Source organism: Pelophylax lessonae (genome assembly GCF_965119305.1).
Source record: "Pelophylax lessonae genome assembly, chromosome: 9".
NCBI classification, from domain to species: domain Eukaryota; kingdom Metazoa; phylum Chordata; class Amphibia; order Anura; family Ranidae; genus Pelophylax; species Pelophylax lessonae.
In genome coordinates, this window is record NC_138776.1 from 162,076,665 (window position 1) to 162,092,274 (window position 15,610).

Here is a 15,610-nt window from a genome sequence, read left to right on the forward strand (position 1 = left end):
CTGCCTGCGGAACCTCCAAATGGTCCAGGTATCGTCTCAGGCTACCAGTAGGGACACTGACCGTAACCAGATGCAAAACTAGTGAAAACAGTCAGAAAAGATGAGTAGGGAAAAAAATGTCTGTGACCTCCACCTGTAAAACCATTCCTGTTTAGGGGGGTTGTCTCGTTGTTGCCCATCTAGTGCACCAGCTGTTAATTGCATTAACACCAAAGCAGCTGAAATGGATTAACAACCCCTTCTGCTACTTAACTGACCAGAGCAATATCCCAGGAGTTCAATTGACTTGATGCTATACTCTGATTGAAAAGTGTTCCTTTAATTTTTTTTTTTTTTTTTTTTTTAGCAGTGTATGTAGAATAATCATGGGAACACATATGGTATCCAGTTTTAATTACTACCAGATCCTCTCAGGCTTCCTCTACTCATATGATGAATCAGAATAAGAAGCCTAAAGAATTCAAGAGACAGGTAAGTACCAACCACTAAAACATAGAACCAATCTGGAATATGCAGTCTGCCTCTTCCCAAGAAACAAAACCTAGAGGCCACATATGAGCAGTTGCAAAAAATGGAATTCAACAATTACAACAACATGTTGAAAAGCAAACCCCGAGGGGCTCGTGCTACTCTATACTCCGGTGCCCCCTGTCTGCACTATCAGGGGTCCCGAGTCGGAGACGCAAGAGAGGCCTTCCTCACAGTGTCAGGCTCATCTCCAGGTACGTGATACCCTTGCAATGCTCTGGACACTATTACTATTTGCATCTTTTAGGTGGGTCAGTATTGTTCAACTCCCCCATCCCATCTTACTAGGCACCTGCGGCTGCTTCAGCTCTTGTGTCTTGTATAGCTCCAATAGCTGGTGGGAGCAACCACAGAGCCCAGCAGGGGGCATAATATTTAACACACTCTGCATATTTTAAAAGTTTTCAGGTAAATTTAATAGAAACTGCAAATGTCAATAGCTCTGATCTGGGAAGCTATTTGCTCATCCCTAAATAAAACATACACACAATTGATATTTGGTTTCTCATTATGTCCCTATAATTCTTGAGTACCCAAAGCATGACTGCTTGGGCATTGTGAGCTTGTCATTTCAACGAAATAACTAGTATTACCTGATGAAATAAACTAAAGAATGAATAATGCAATACTTTTTTTCTGTGTATTTTTTACAAAAATAACTGCCACTTTCATTTTCATCCCAAATATAAGAGCTGTAAAAGATTTCCTGAACCAATGAGCTGCAAAATTGCATAACTTAGCTTTTATCAAATGGAAAACATCAAAGAAGGCAAAATGAAGAATTGAGAAGGCCATATGTGGACCTGAAAAGTTGGATATTCCTGATTTTGGGGAAAATTATGAATTCTGGGGAAACTGGGGACATTGGAAGCTCTGTTAAAAAAACAGAATTTGGCTTTTCCCAGCAATACTGAGGGTAGAAATAAAACTGCAGAGAAATAAAAAGGATTAAACATTGTTCTCATTCCAGCATCATTTTTTTTCCATTTAGAATACCACCATAAGTATTTTAGGTTCATGTTTTATATGTATATAAACAGTTATATCTATCATGTGGGAACATTGCGCTACACTTGTACAGTTATAAAAAGCATTGCAGGCTTGTTAGAGAAATAATATGTATGTAAATTGTAGGTCTGTGCTGGAAAAATAGAAGTCTATTTACAGTCAGTAGATTTGGTGTGTGGGTTGGGATCTTGGTGCCTCAGGGAGGATCGGAGTTGTATCTATGACCCAGTTACAGATAAATGTTTATTAGCAGAAATGTTCATATCCAAAAAAATAAATAACAAAACAAAATTGCATTTAAGGGGGCTATTTACAAAAAAATAAAAAAAATGGAAAATTCTAATAATAATGCTGTTATTACCCATAGGAATATTTTTTTCAATAAAAGGATGAAACGTGATTAGTAATTATTGGCAACAAGTTAACCTTCCCTTTTTTTTTTTTTTAATGAGCATAATGAAACTGGATTCTTATTTTTTAAATCACAATGTAATGATAAAAAAAAGTACAATTCAGCCCATTATTTTTCTTATTTCATTTGGGATGATTTACTAAAGTAGTAGAGCATGTTTACTTTCCTTAGAAGAAAAGTTGAAGCTGTGTTTGCCAATTACCTAATCATGTGTAGGTGGAATTATATAAACTGGGCATTTTTTCGGATGATTGGAGAGAATACAGCCTTACCTTGTTCACTCAGCCAAGTGACCATTAAAGTAGAACTAAAGTCAAACTTATTTTTTTCATTTTGGATAGAGTAAGGGAGGGTTATTACCCCTGTATGGTTTATTTTGTGCCATCTTTGTCCCATTGGGGAGATTTCCCTTCACATCCAGTCCCATGGCCAAACAGGAAGTGAGAGGAAATCTATTGGGAAACCCCAGGTCACCATAATTAACCTCCCTGGCGGTATGATTATGTCCGGAATTACATACCAAAAGCAGTACAATTGTTTTCATGGAAATTTGGCGTTATGTATTATAGGCCTACAATTCTTAGTAATTACTGACTTAAACCTGACCAAAACAAGAGTCTAGTAGACATCCCAGATGTGATAAATTTGAAACACAAACGCGTGAATTATAATCAAATCAATAATATTATTTTATTATTTAATATATAATATATATAATAAAATTATATTATTGATTAGATTATAATTCATGCATTATATATTATATATAGATATATGTGTGTGTGTATATATATAAATATATATATATATATATATATATATATATATATATATATAATATAACGCATGAATTATAATTGAATCAATAATAATATAATTTTATATATATATATATATATATATATATGCGTGTGTGTGCATATATATATATATATATATATACCGGTGTATATATATATATATATATATATATATATATATATATATATATATATATATATATATAAATATATATATATATATATATATATATATATATATACCGGTATACCGGTATGCATATATGTGTATATATATATATATGTATATATGTGTATATACATATATATATATGTATATATGCGTATATATATATATATATATATATATATATATATATATATATATATATATATATATATATATGTATATATGGGAAAAAAGAAATATACAGTTGATCATAGACCTTAATACCAAGCCCGCATCCTATTAGTAAAATGTATCAAAAGATAGGGGAGAGGGAGATGGAGCTACCATGTGGTCACCGGGTTGTGGGATCAGAACCCAGGTGATACTCCCAGTAGGGGGGGATTATGGACTTTAGAGGGCTGGTATAATAGTGAACAACAAGGAGATTAAAAATATATAATATTTTATTAATCAGGAGGAAAATACATCATTTAAAAACATATACAAAATACACGGACATAGTAACATATGTATCACAAAAATGACTTATCCATGTAATAACATTGAGATGTGTAATTAGTTGGTTCGACGCGTTTCGCCTGATTGAAACAGTTAGCTTCTTCAGGAACCAAAAAAGTTCTAGGCAGCAAGGGCCTCTAATGTAAACATTAACAAAAAAGAAGAAAAAACAAAAATTATAAGAAGACACATCATGTATACATATAGTCAACAAGCTATGCCTTTGAAAGTGAATATCAAGGCAAATATACAAAGATATATTAGTATGTTAACTTGCTCACCTAGGTCATATTGTCGGTTAGCTAGGGAAGGGGTTCAAGATGCCCAAATCGTCCAGTGCGAGCCAGGACAGACAAAGCTTTCCTCCAACAGATCCTGCAGGGGGATCATTTTATATAGGAGCATTTTATATAGGGAAAACAAAAAGAAAATTTTGGCAAAGGATATATGACCACCTTTATTCCTTTATGCTCCTTACTCCTATATGCAAACATGTTGGTCTTAACCACAGTTTTGACCCCCATTTGGTCTCCTTCTCGATCTTAGAAGTGATAAACAGCAATCCACGAGGCGGTAACATTGACAAAATCATCCTCCAGAGGGAGGCAAAATGGATTTTTAACCAGCAGGCCACCAAATGGCCAGGTCTTAATACAGCAGTGTCATATAAACCATTTCTCTGAATATATCCCTTGAAATACTTTCCTCATATATGAAAATATTTAGTTCATTTTTTCTCCCCCCCCCCTTTTCCTTTTTCCTTTCCCTTTCCTCATTTAGTATATAGTCTACCACAAAAATAACGTGGGTCATATCCACACGTCTTCTAGTTTTTTAATCTCTATTTTTTTTTTTTTTTTATATTTTCTATTAATTTTGGATTAGTTGCATTTTTTGCTACTATGTTACAATTATCATCTCAATTATTGGTATATCATGAATGAGAGATATTTTTCTTGCCAACTCAACATATAGGGATTATTATTAATATTTATTTGGTCAGTCCCTTAAAAGCAGTTGTTTGTTGTCTAATATTGTGGGATCTATCAATATTTATTTATGTGTTTTTCTCATTTTTTGTTTCACAGGGTTCTGTTGATGTCAGGTTGTTCTAGTGTGAGCCTGGTTAGCTATGAGCTTTCTCCACATCGGGTGGATTCGGGCGCAAAGCAGAGGAGATACGCCCCTCCACAGACGTTTGTTCCTCTCCCAATAATGGGATTAGTGCGCACTGCCTTTCTGGCTGTAGTACCATCTTCCGCCACTCCGGTAGTGACGCAGATGCATTGCGCCCGCACCGGAAGTGACGTTATGACGCTGCTAGCGTCGCACTTCCGGTGGGACCTCTCCCTATTTATAAGCCCACGAGGCGAGCACGCCGATAGCAGCGGCAAACTGTGCCGCAAGCATCGGCACTCGGACCTCCATGCGCTATTTATCTCTAATATAGGTAAGCACTAACAACAAAGGAACTTTGCTTTGCTATATTTTGCCTATAGTGTATCTCTTGGCTATCCAGCCACAATGTATCCTTATTATTGTCTTTTTTTCATATTTTGTTTTTATACTAGCACTTCGGGGTTATCTGGGCTGATACATATTACCCTTAGCCATTGGGCTAATTTTTGCCAGTACCTCCATACTAATACATGGGGGGCATCCATCTGCACTGAACAATGATATAATCAATCATTGGGGTATATCTGGAGGAGGTCCGATCCACCCTATCTCATCAGAGGGACTCTGATCCCCCTGCAGGATCTGTTGGAGGAAAGCTTTGTCTGTCCTGGCTCGCACTGGACGATTTGGGCATCTTGAACCCCTTCCCTAGCTAACCGACAATATGACCTAGGTGAGCAAGTTAACATACTAATATATCTTTGTATATTTACCTTGATATTAACTTTCAAAGGCATAGCTTGTTGACTATATGTATACATGATGTGTCTTCTTATAATTTTTGTTTTTTCTTCTTTTTTGTTAATGTTTACATTAGAGGCCCTTGCTGCCTAGAACTTTTTTGGTTCCTGAAGAAGCTAACTGTTTCAATCAGGCGAAACGCGTCGAACCAACTAATTACACATCTCAATGTTATTACATGGATAAGTCATTTTTGTGATACATATGTTACTATGTCCGTGTATTTTGTATATGTTTTTAAATGATGTATTTTCCTCCTGATTAATAAAATATTATATATTTTTAATCTCCTTGTTGTTCACTATTATACCAGCCCTCTAAAGTCCATAATCCCCCCCTACTGGGAGTATCACCTGGGTTCTGATCCCACAACCCGGTGACCACATGGTAGCTCCATCTCCCTCTCCCCTATCTTTTGATACATATATATGTATATATGCATATATATATATATATATATATATATATATATATATATATATATAATATAAAATGTGTTTTGTGCAACGTTTTTTTTTTTTTTTAATTTCCCTCCCTATTTCCTCTCCCATGCAGCATTGCTGCTGCAGGGAACGGAACTAGGAAGTGATCACACCGACGGAGGACGGAGGAGCGGCGGGACTCTCGGCTGGCGATCTCAGCAATGAGAGATCATCGCTGGATTGCCAGGACAAGGTAAGAGAACACCGCTGCGCTCTCTGCACATCCACCCCGAGCGTAACTCGGGGTTACCGATCCTGCAATGACAAATCCACCCCGAGTCACGCTCGGGATTACCGCCTAGGTGGCTAGTGTCCCCAATGGAAGATTTTCCTTCTATTACTTTTCTGGGGACAACCCAAAATATGGGGTTTTCTTCTACTTTCACTTTCAAAGACAATGGTAAACTGTATAAATAGGGGGCACAGACAGCAATAAAAACTGACAGGTGTTCTAATCCCTCTGCACTCTATCCAAAACTGGAAAACCAAGATTGTGCCTTCAGTTATACTTTACCTTTTCTTAAAGTGGCTGTAAACTATAAGGGTTTTCACCTTAATGTAGTCTATGCTTTAAGGTGAAAAACCTTCTGTGCTGCAGCTACCCCCCCCCCCACACACACACAGACCCCCTCTTTTTCTTACCTGAGCCCGACCAAATCCAGCGATGTGCATGAGCGCAGCGGCTCTAGCTGCTGTCGCTTTCCCCATTGGACAGATTGATAACAGCAGACGCCATTGGCTCCCGTTGCTGTCAATCAAAAGCTGTGACACGGGAGCGGGGGGCAGGGCCGAGTCCTGCTGTCTGTGTCAATAGACGCAGCAGCGGGACTTGTGAACGAGCCTACATGGGTGCCCCCCATGGAAACCGGCTTTCGGTAAGGGTGCCCAATGATTCTTACTGGCCTAGAGCACCGGCGGGGGACCCCAGAAGAGGAAGATCTGGGCTGTTCTGTGCAAAATGATTACACAGAGTAGGTAAGTATAACATGTTTGTTATTTAAAAAAAAAAATAATGTTTACAGCCACATTAGGAATCTTTATTGCTTTAGAAAATCTTTAAATACCTTGTAAAACCTTTTTTAACTTACTGACTTAAGTCTGCTGTCAATGACTTGACGGCACAGTTTATGGGTACAGGGGAGTCAAAATCTAATTCTGAAGATATGTTTGCACCCAATAGGAATTGTCCACTATATGCAGACAGTGACTTAAATACCCGAAGATATCTCCTCCTGTGCACATAAGAAGAGAGAAACTTGAGACTGCAGATGTATGTTGAGTTAAAGCTGCAAAGATTTGCCCTTGGCCCATACAAATCTGGTAAAAGGAATCGCATGCTCATGATCCATTGGCTGCTGCTGGAAATGTCTATCCTGGGAGCTGTGTGAGGCAGCCAATGGATCATGGGCATGCGATTTCTTTTTCCAGATTTGTATGGGCCCCTTGGTGGCCCCCTAGTGTTTTGCATTAGCATAACATTATCCACTATCTTTATTACATGTCACAAACTGTTTATTTCTCAGAAACCATGTATCGCATCAACCCCTGAGGAAGTGAATGGTTGTTCACACAACGCGATGCACTTCTATACCTACCATGGATTGATCTATGGAATACTGAACTTGACTATAAATATTAATATAAATATAATTAATATACTATGTATAACATCACAAACCTGTTTTATAATATGGTACCTGTCTGTGTTTACATGCTGACATTGTATGTTCCAATAAACTTGCTTTTTACATTGTATCATTGGGCATGCCGCACCTCATTCAAAGTCCCAAGGGCAAAACTTTCTATGTCACAGGTGTCAAACACAAGGCCCGTGGGCCGAATATGGCCCTCGAAGACCATTTCATGCGGCCCTCATACCTCTCCTAGAGCTGCAGTAGAGCTTCAGCTCTCGTTTGAGCCTCCACCAGAGCCTTCACTTTCTGCTTCCTAGCCCTGGCCCCAGCCACAGCACAAGGTAAGGGGGTGCCCTTTGATGTAAGGGAGGGAGGGGGGGGGGGAGACTCTTGACATCTGATGTAAGGGGGTTGGGATACTCTGGACTTCTAACAGAAGATTACAGATGGAACCGGCCCTTGAGGGCAATCATAATGCTGGTGCGGCCCTCAATGAAGTTGAGTTTGACACCCCTGTTCTATGTTATTGAGGGATGGAGGTGCACCACGGGGTGCATCAGGGCATATTTTAATATTGGCATGTTGAGTTAAAGGGGAATTTAAGTAGACTTTCCAAACTTTTTTAGGTAATTAATTAGTTATGAAGAGGAGAGGAAAGTGTGTATGTTTGTGAGGGAAGGGAGAGCTAGCCCAAAAAAGTAGCTTTAAAGTGCAACTAAGTGCTAGAGTTACGGCAGGGAAAATTTCCATAAGGTGCAAGTATGGACAGTCAAGTGGTTTAACTTTCAGGAGACTCAACACAACTAGTAAATACACAAAAAGTTAAAAAAAGATATATAGTTGTAAAGCGTATACAAAAGATGAGAACTAGAACGTTTACTCAATGAAGATAAGGGTCTTCGTGCTTTCTTTTAAGCTCACAGAAAATTATACTGAATTTCTGGCAAGATCTACAGGTATTTCCTGTACTTGCTAAAAATGTTCTTTGCCTGAAAAGTAAAAACGAATGCAGCCACCATGTCTAAAGAATGTTAGGCTACAATATATTACATTTTTGTCTTTGAGCTTTAGTACCCTTTGAAAGTTAGGCTCCATGCACACTAGGCTTAAAAAAAATGCCAGTTTCCTTGCAGGTGATTGGGTACTCTTTGGAAAGTGAAGATTTACTTAATTTACTAAGCTCTGGAGCAACTGCACTTGCAAAGTCTATTCGCCTTTAGTAAATCAACCTCATAGTGTCTTATAGAGACTATGGGGTAGATTAACTAAAGGCAAATACTCTGTGCACTTTGCAAAGTGCAGTGGCACTTTGTAAGAGCGGTTGCTCCAGAGCTTAGTAAATGAGCAAAAGCTCTGCTGACTGCCATCATCCAATCATGTGCATCCAAAAATTCTGTTTTTTTTTTTTTTTTCATTTTCTGTGTACGTGAAGCTTTACCTCATTTACTAAGCTTTGGAGCAACTGCACTTTGCAAAATGCACAGTGTTTTTGCCTTTAGTAAATCAACCCCTGATGTTAACCTCTTCCCTTCCAGTGTCATTAGTATAGTGCATTTTTTAGCACTGATCACTGTATTGGTGTCACTGGTCCCCAAATAGTGTCAGTGTTGTCCGCCACAATGTTGCAGTACCGCTAAAAATCATTGATCGACACTACTAGTAAAAAAAATAAAAATTCCATAAATGTATCTGTTTGTAGACGCTAAAACTTTTGTGCAAACCAATCAATATATGCTTAATAGGATTTTTTTTTTACCAAAGAATATGAAGAAATTAGATTTTTTACATTTTTTATTGGATGTGTTTTATAGCAGAAAGTAAAAAATATTTTTTTTGTATATAGCGCAAAAATTAAAAACCACAGAGGTGATCAAATGCCACCAAAATAAATATTTGTGGCAAAAAGGGCATCAATTTTATTTGGGTACAGCATCGCACGATATTGTCAGTTAAAGTGCAGTGTGACGGTGTTCACTGTCACAGGAAGTGATAAACAGATAATTAATGGTTTAAATTGCTTCAGATGGGACAGTCATATTTGTCAGCAATATATCCATATAGAAATATGAAGATTTATTCCCATATTATTTTTTCAATATTATTATTTTTTTTTACTATTTTTTTCAGAAGCCCTGTTGGGGGGGCTTTGGTAAAATATCAGACCCCTGATGTCTCACTTTTGAGACAGAGAAAAGAACTGAAGACAGAAATTCCCTAATCCCTATCTCTGCTGCCTCTACTGCACTGAACAGTGAATGAATGGGAAGTGTTCTGTCCTGAGCAGCTTCCTGTTCAGTCACAATCTGAACCATGAACCATAGTAAACACAAAGCTGCACTGCACAGGGTGATTAGGGAGTGCCCAGGCACATCCGGCAGACCCTGTGCGCACACCTATGGAAACACTGTGATGCTTACAGGAGAGGACATAAGGATAACCTGTTTAGTGTCCTCTTGCTTCTATATTGTCCAATCACAGCTTGGGGCAGATCCTTGGCCTAGCTATTCTGTTTGAATCCCTGTTCTGTCTGGAAGGGGTGCCTGAATCTCAAGACTGTTTAAACAGAATTACAGTACAATTTCTTTGTCAAGTAAGCAAGTTTTAGGTCTGCGTTTTACCAATTTAGTTTTTAACACTGTTGTAATACACTGGATAGTATAACGTTCTGATTGATATTTCTTGTAGCCTGGAGAAAGTGTTTTAACCTAATGTTATCACATTCCGATTCCTTTAAGTGGCTGTTCACTCCTAGCATTATGTTGATGCGTGTAAAGAAGTAAATAACCAACTGCCTCCTTACACACTTCTCTTATGTACGAAACCAAAGAAAGGTTTCCTGGTTTACATAATTTAAAACCATTAGCACAAGTTTTTTAGCACAGCTTTGTATGTAATTGTGGTTCATATGGGTTCATATGAAACTGATATTTTATTTCCAGAATTTTGACTACCTGACCTGGCAAAACCTGACATTCATTATAATTGAAATAATCCTCAGTGTGTGAGATACAGCTTGTGAAATATACAGTATCTCACAAAAGTGAGTACACCCCTTACATTTTTTAAAATGTTATTATATCTTTTCATGTGACAACACTGAAGAAATGACACGTTGCTGCAATGTAAAGAAGTTAGTGTACAGCTTGTATAACAGTGTAAATTTGCTGTCCCCTAAAATAACTCAACACACAGCCATTAATGTCTAAACCGCAGGCAACAAAAGCGAGTACACCCCTAAGTGGAGACATCCAAATTGGGCTGAAAGTGTCAACTTTTTGTGTGACCACCATTCTTTTCCAGCACTGCCTTAACCCTCTTGGGCATGGAGTTCACCAAAGCTTCACAGGTTGTCACTGGAGTCCTCTTCCACTCCTCCATGACAACATGACGGAGCTGGTGGATGTTAGAGACCTTGCACTGCTCCACCTTCCATTTGAGGATGCCCACAGATGCTCAATAGGGTTAAGGTCTGGAGACATGCTTGGCCAGTCCATCACCTTAACCCTCAGCTTCTTTAGCAAGGCAGTGATCGTCTTGGAGGTGTGCTTGGGGTTGTTATCATGTTGGCATACTACCTTTCGGCCCAGTCTCTGAAGGGAGGGGGATCATGCTGTGATTCAGTATGTCACAGTACATGTTTGCATTCATGGTTCCCTCAATAAACTGTTGCTCCCCAGTGCCGGACCATGGCACTCCCACCACCATGCTTGACTGTAGGCAAGACACACTTGTCTTTGTGCTCCTTATCTGGTTGCCGCCACACATGCTCGACACCATCTGAACCAAATAAGTTTATTTTGGTCTCATCAGACCCAAGGACATAGTTCCAGTAATCCATGTCCATAGTCTGCTTGTCTTCTGCAAACTATTTGCAGGCTTTCTTTTGTACCATCTTTAGAAGAAGTTTCCTTCTGGGATGACAGCCATGCAGACCAATTTGATGCAGTGTGCGGCGTATGGTCTGAGGACTGACAGCTGACTCCCCACCCCTTCAACCTCTGCAGCAATGCTGGCAGTACTCATACGTCTATTTCCCAAAGACAACCTCTAGATATGATGCTGAGCACATGCACTCAACTTCTTTGGTCGACCATGGCGAGGCCTGTTCTGTGTGGAACCTGTCCTGTTTATCACTGTATGGTCTTGGCCACCAGGCTGCAGCTCAGTTTCAGGGTCTTGGCAATCTTCTTATAGCCTAGGCCATCTTTATGTAGAGCAACAATTCTTTTTTTCAGATACTCAAAGTTCTTTGCCATGAGGTGCCATGTTGAACTTCCAGTGACCAGTATGAGAGAGTGAGAGCGATAATACCAAATTTAACACACCTGCTCCCCCTTCACCCCCGGAGACCTTGTAACACTAACGAGTCACATGACACCGGGGAGGAAAAATGGCTAATTAGGACCAATTTGGACATGTTTGCTTAGGGGTGTACTCACTTTTGTTGCCAGTGGTTTAGACATTAATGGCTGTTTGTTGAGTTCTTTTGAGAGGACAGCAAATTTACACTGTTATCCAAGCTGTACACTCACTACCTTACATTGTAGCAAAGTGCAATTTCTTCAGTGTTGTCACATGAAGAGATATAACACAGTTTTTTATAAAATGTGAGGGGTGTACTCACTTTTGTCAGATACTGTATCTATGTAAAAAATGTGCAGCTAATTATTGGTGGTGGACTGTGTCACAACAATTTAGTCTATATTCACCGTTTGCAGCACAAATTTGAAGAATTTTGGTTTCACTTTCACTGTGGCAATAACAACTTTTACTCCTCTTAACCACTTTTGGACATTTCCCATGTTTGATTTATTGTGAATTTGTTTATCATGTTTAAACATTTTTCAACATTGATTGAGCTCATTCTTGTTACTGTATTTATTTCACCACTTTAATACTTTATTCACATTTAGCGCTGCACATTTTTTATACATTGTTTATTATTTGCACTAGTTCAAGTGTTGTGCTGGCTGCTGTTTGTTTTGGACATTAAGCGCGGCAATTACCTTTACTCCCTTCACTGAAATATATCTATGCCTGAGCAAGGCAGAATATAATGAAGTCTGTAGTATGTATTCAGTGTTTTCAATATAATATTAATGGCAGGGACAATATTTGAAAGGCAGTTAGCTTGCTATCTCTTGACGTTAATCAACGCTAATGGGCATTTCTGGTAGCCTGTCAAAGTGCTGTAATTCAATAAATAAGACATATTACATAAAAAAAAAACAAAACAACAACCTAATTCTAGATTGTAAGCTCTAATAAGCTAGGCCATCCAATTCCTCCTGTATTGAACTGTATTGTAACTGTAGTGTCTTCCCTCATATTGTAAAGCGCTGCGCAAACTGTTAACGCTATATAAATCCTGTATAATAATAATAATCATAATTTACTCAAATAATTGAAGTAAGGCATTGACACAGTGGGGTTGATTGACTAAATGCATGTACACACGATAGGAAAATCGGAAGTAAAATTTTGTCCGAGGAATGATCTGCTGATTTTCGGATCGTTAGTCGGGTGCTTTTGCCAGCCGATTACGAATTTTAGGGCGACAAAAACTGCAGGTGCATGCTATAAAATTTTTATTGTACGTGAACACAACGTCCGTTTTTCGTTAAAATAGTTTTCGTCCGAAAAAAAATCATAAGAGCAAGACTAGGCATGCTCGAAAACTAAAGAATGCATCACATCTCTTCTGAAGTTGAATTCGGTCGTACAAGAATTTTCGTATAAAAGTAACCTCTTCACTTTTGATATGAGGCTAGCATGCAACAAAAAACAGACGGAAGTTCATCCGATAATCTGATCGTGTGTACAAGGCTTTAGACTGGAGAGTTCAAAATCTGGTACAGCTGTGCATGGTGACCAATCAGCTTCTAACTTAAGTTTGTTCCATTAAGCTTCATAAAAAAAAAAAAAACCCTGGAAGCTGGTTGGTTTCTTTGCAGAGCTGCACCAGATTTTGTACTCTTCAGTTTTAGTAACTGAACCCCAGCACTGCTATAAGCAAGTTCACAAAGTTTGGCAGGAGATGTTGGATTTTTTGTGTTTCCTGTTATTTATACTGTGCAACCTGTGGTTAAAGGAAATACAATCATCTATGGCTTACCTTAAAGTGTTACGAAACCCAGGAGCCTGCATTCACTATATCTGGTCTCCCACAGTACACAGAACATGGAAATGCAATTTCTTTAGTAAATATAAACTTCTAAATACCTTTTCTCGTCAACAGTTAGAGCAGTCTTGTGACTTCTATCAGTGTCTGGTTAAAGCTTGTAGGAGAAGTTTTCATTCTCCCCTGATTGTCCTATGAGGTTGCAGGACCCCTGACCCTCTGTCTGGACAGTGGTGATTGGCCCTGTGCTGATCACATGCACCCTCCCAAGAAAAAAAAAAAACTCTCTAGCAATACATACCAAACTGAGCATGTGCAGAGTGCATCCAAGGCTCTGTACTATCAGGAGATGGATTGTGGATTGTGGAAGAAGGGGAGGATCAGAGAAGACAGGATCAAACAGCCTTTTTACACAATGCAGAGGATTAACCCCTTAGGTTCCACGGTGAGTATAACAAGCATGCTTTACTGCATATACAAACTGATTTTACTGTTGTGGGTTTAGTAACACTTTAGGCTGGGTACAGGGCTGTACTTTGCCTAAAAAGCTCACCTTTTCCATAAAATGTAAATGAATACCCACTCAGTCCAGCTTTTTTTCCTACCAGCAGAAACCCACATAAAAGGGGATCAGTTAAGCCCCCAAAACACACTGGTTGTTTTAACTTTATGATGAAAAAAAGTTAAACTGGACTTTCTACTAAATGTAATACTGGCAATTCAATGATATCCGCTCCGATTTTGGAGAGCAGCCTTTTAAATGAATAACAGATCTAATTACCCACCAAAATGGAGTGCTCAAACAATATACTGTATCTTCATTAAAGATGCTTACATTTTTATTTTTTTGGCACAGTTTCCAGAGTATTGTTTATTTTCAACACCCCCAGCCTCTTCCCTTATAACCCTTGACTAATCAAAAGTAGAAAAAGACATGACACATTTCTTTTTTATTAGACTAGGAAATATAATTTATTGCATAAAAATTAATTTGTTACAATAGGAATGCTAAACTTTATTTACAATTTTTAGTTTACAGAATTAACAGACTGGTGTTTGAAGGTTTTGGGTGTAAATGAATAAACAGGTGAGGCAGAGTCCACAACATTTGTCCAAAGTCCACTATTACGCAGAAATGTCAATGAGAATGGAGTAACCAGAAAGTAAAACAAAGTCTCCACAGAGACAAAAAAAATAAATTTTGGTTCATTTTAAAAGGCAAAAATTGCTATTTAGGTATGAAAGAATGCATGTCTGCTTATTGCATACCTTTAAGTAAAGCAGAAAGAGAATTTTCAAAATGCTCCATTTATGCTTTAATAATAAAATTGGTTCCAGTGCCACTCACAACGTATCCACTGGCCCACAGCAGATATTGAAGATATTCACACTGATTCCTCTAAAGTCACCATAAACACTGATAAAAGTAAAATAGCAACAAGAATGCCATACCAGTATAAAAAAAAATAAGAGAAAAACAAAGTAGCCATAGAAAACCCAATATGTAACAAAACTATACACAAACCCAATAAAGGGTTTCCACTTTTATGCAATTAGCGTTGCTAATATGTTGCATGATAGCGGCATACATATGCAAGAAGCTAGAGCTAGCTTGGTATGGCAATAAATTGCACACAGGCAAACCAACTTTTTTTTTTGAAGCATAATAGCAAAAATGATACGCATTTAGCTTCAGTAACCTCAGGAAAAGTGCACTGTATTAAGCTGACTGGTACATATATGTGTAGTACCCTACAAGATTACTTCCTGGTAAACCATAAAAATAGTACAATTTTATATTCTGTAGCCCCTGTATAAGTAAAAGTATAAGCCAGGTCAAAAAAAACAATAATATAAAAAAGAGGGTGGACTATTTAACAATTTTATTCATGACAACTAGAGTGCATACTCACTTATACCGCAGTAAAGGAACCATTCAACTGCACCTAATTATTTTTTTAACGAGAGCAGTTTAATCTGTATACAGATCAATAAAAAAGCACAGCACGATATAGACATCGTTGCCTATTTTTGTTTT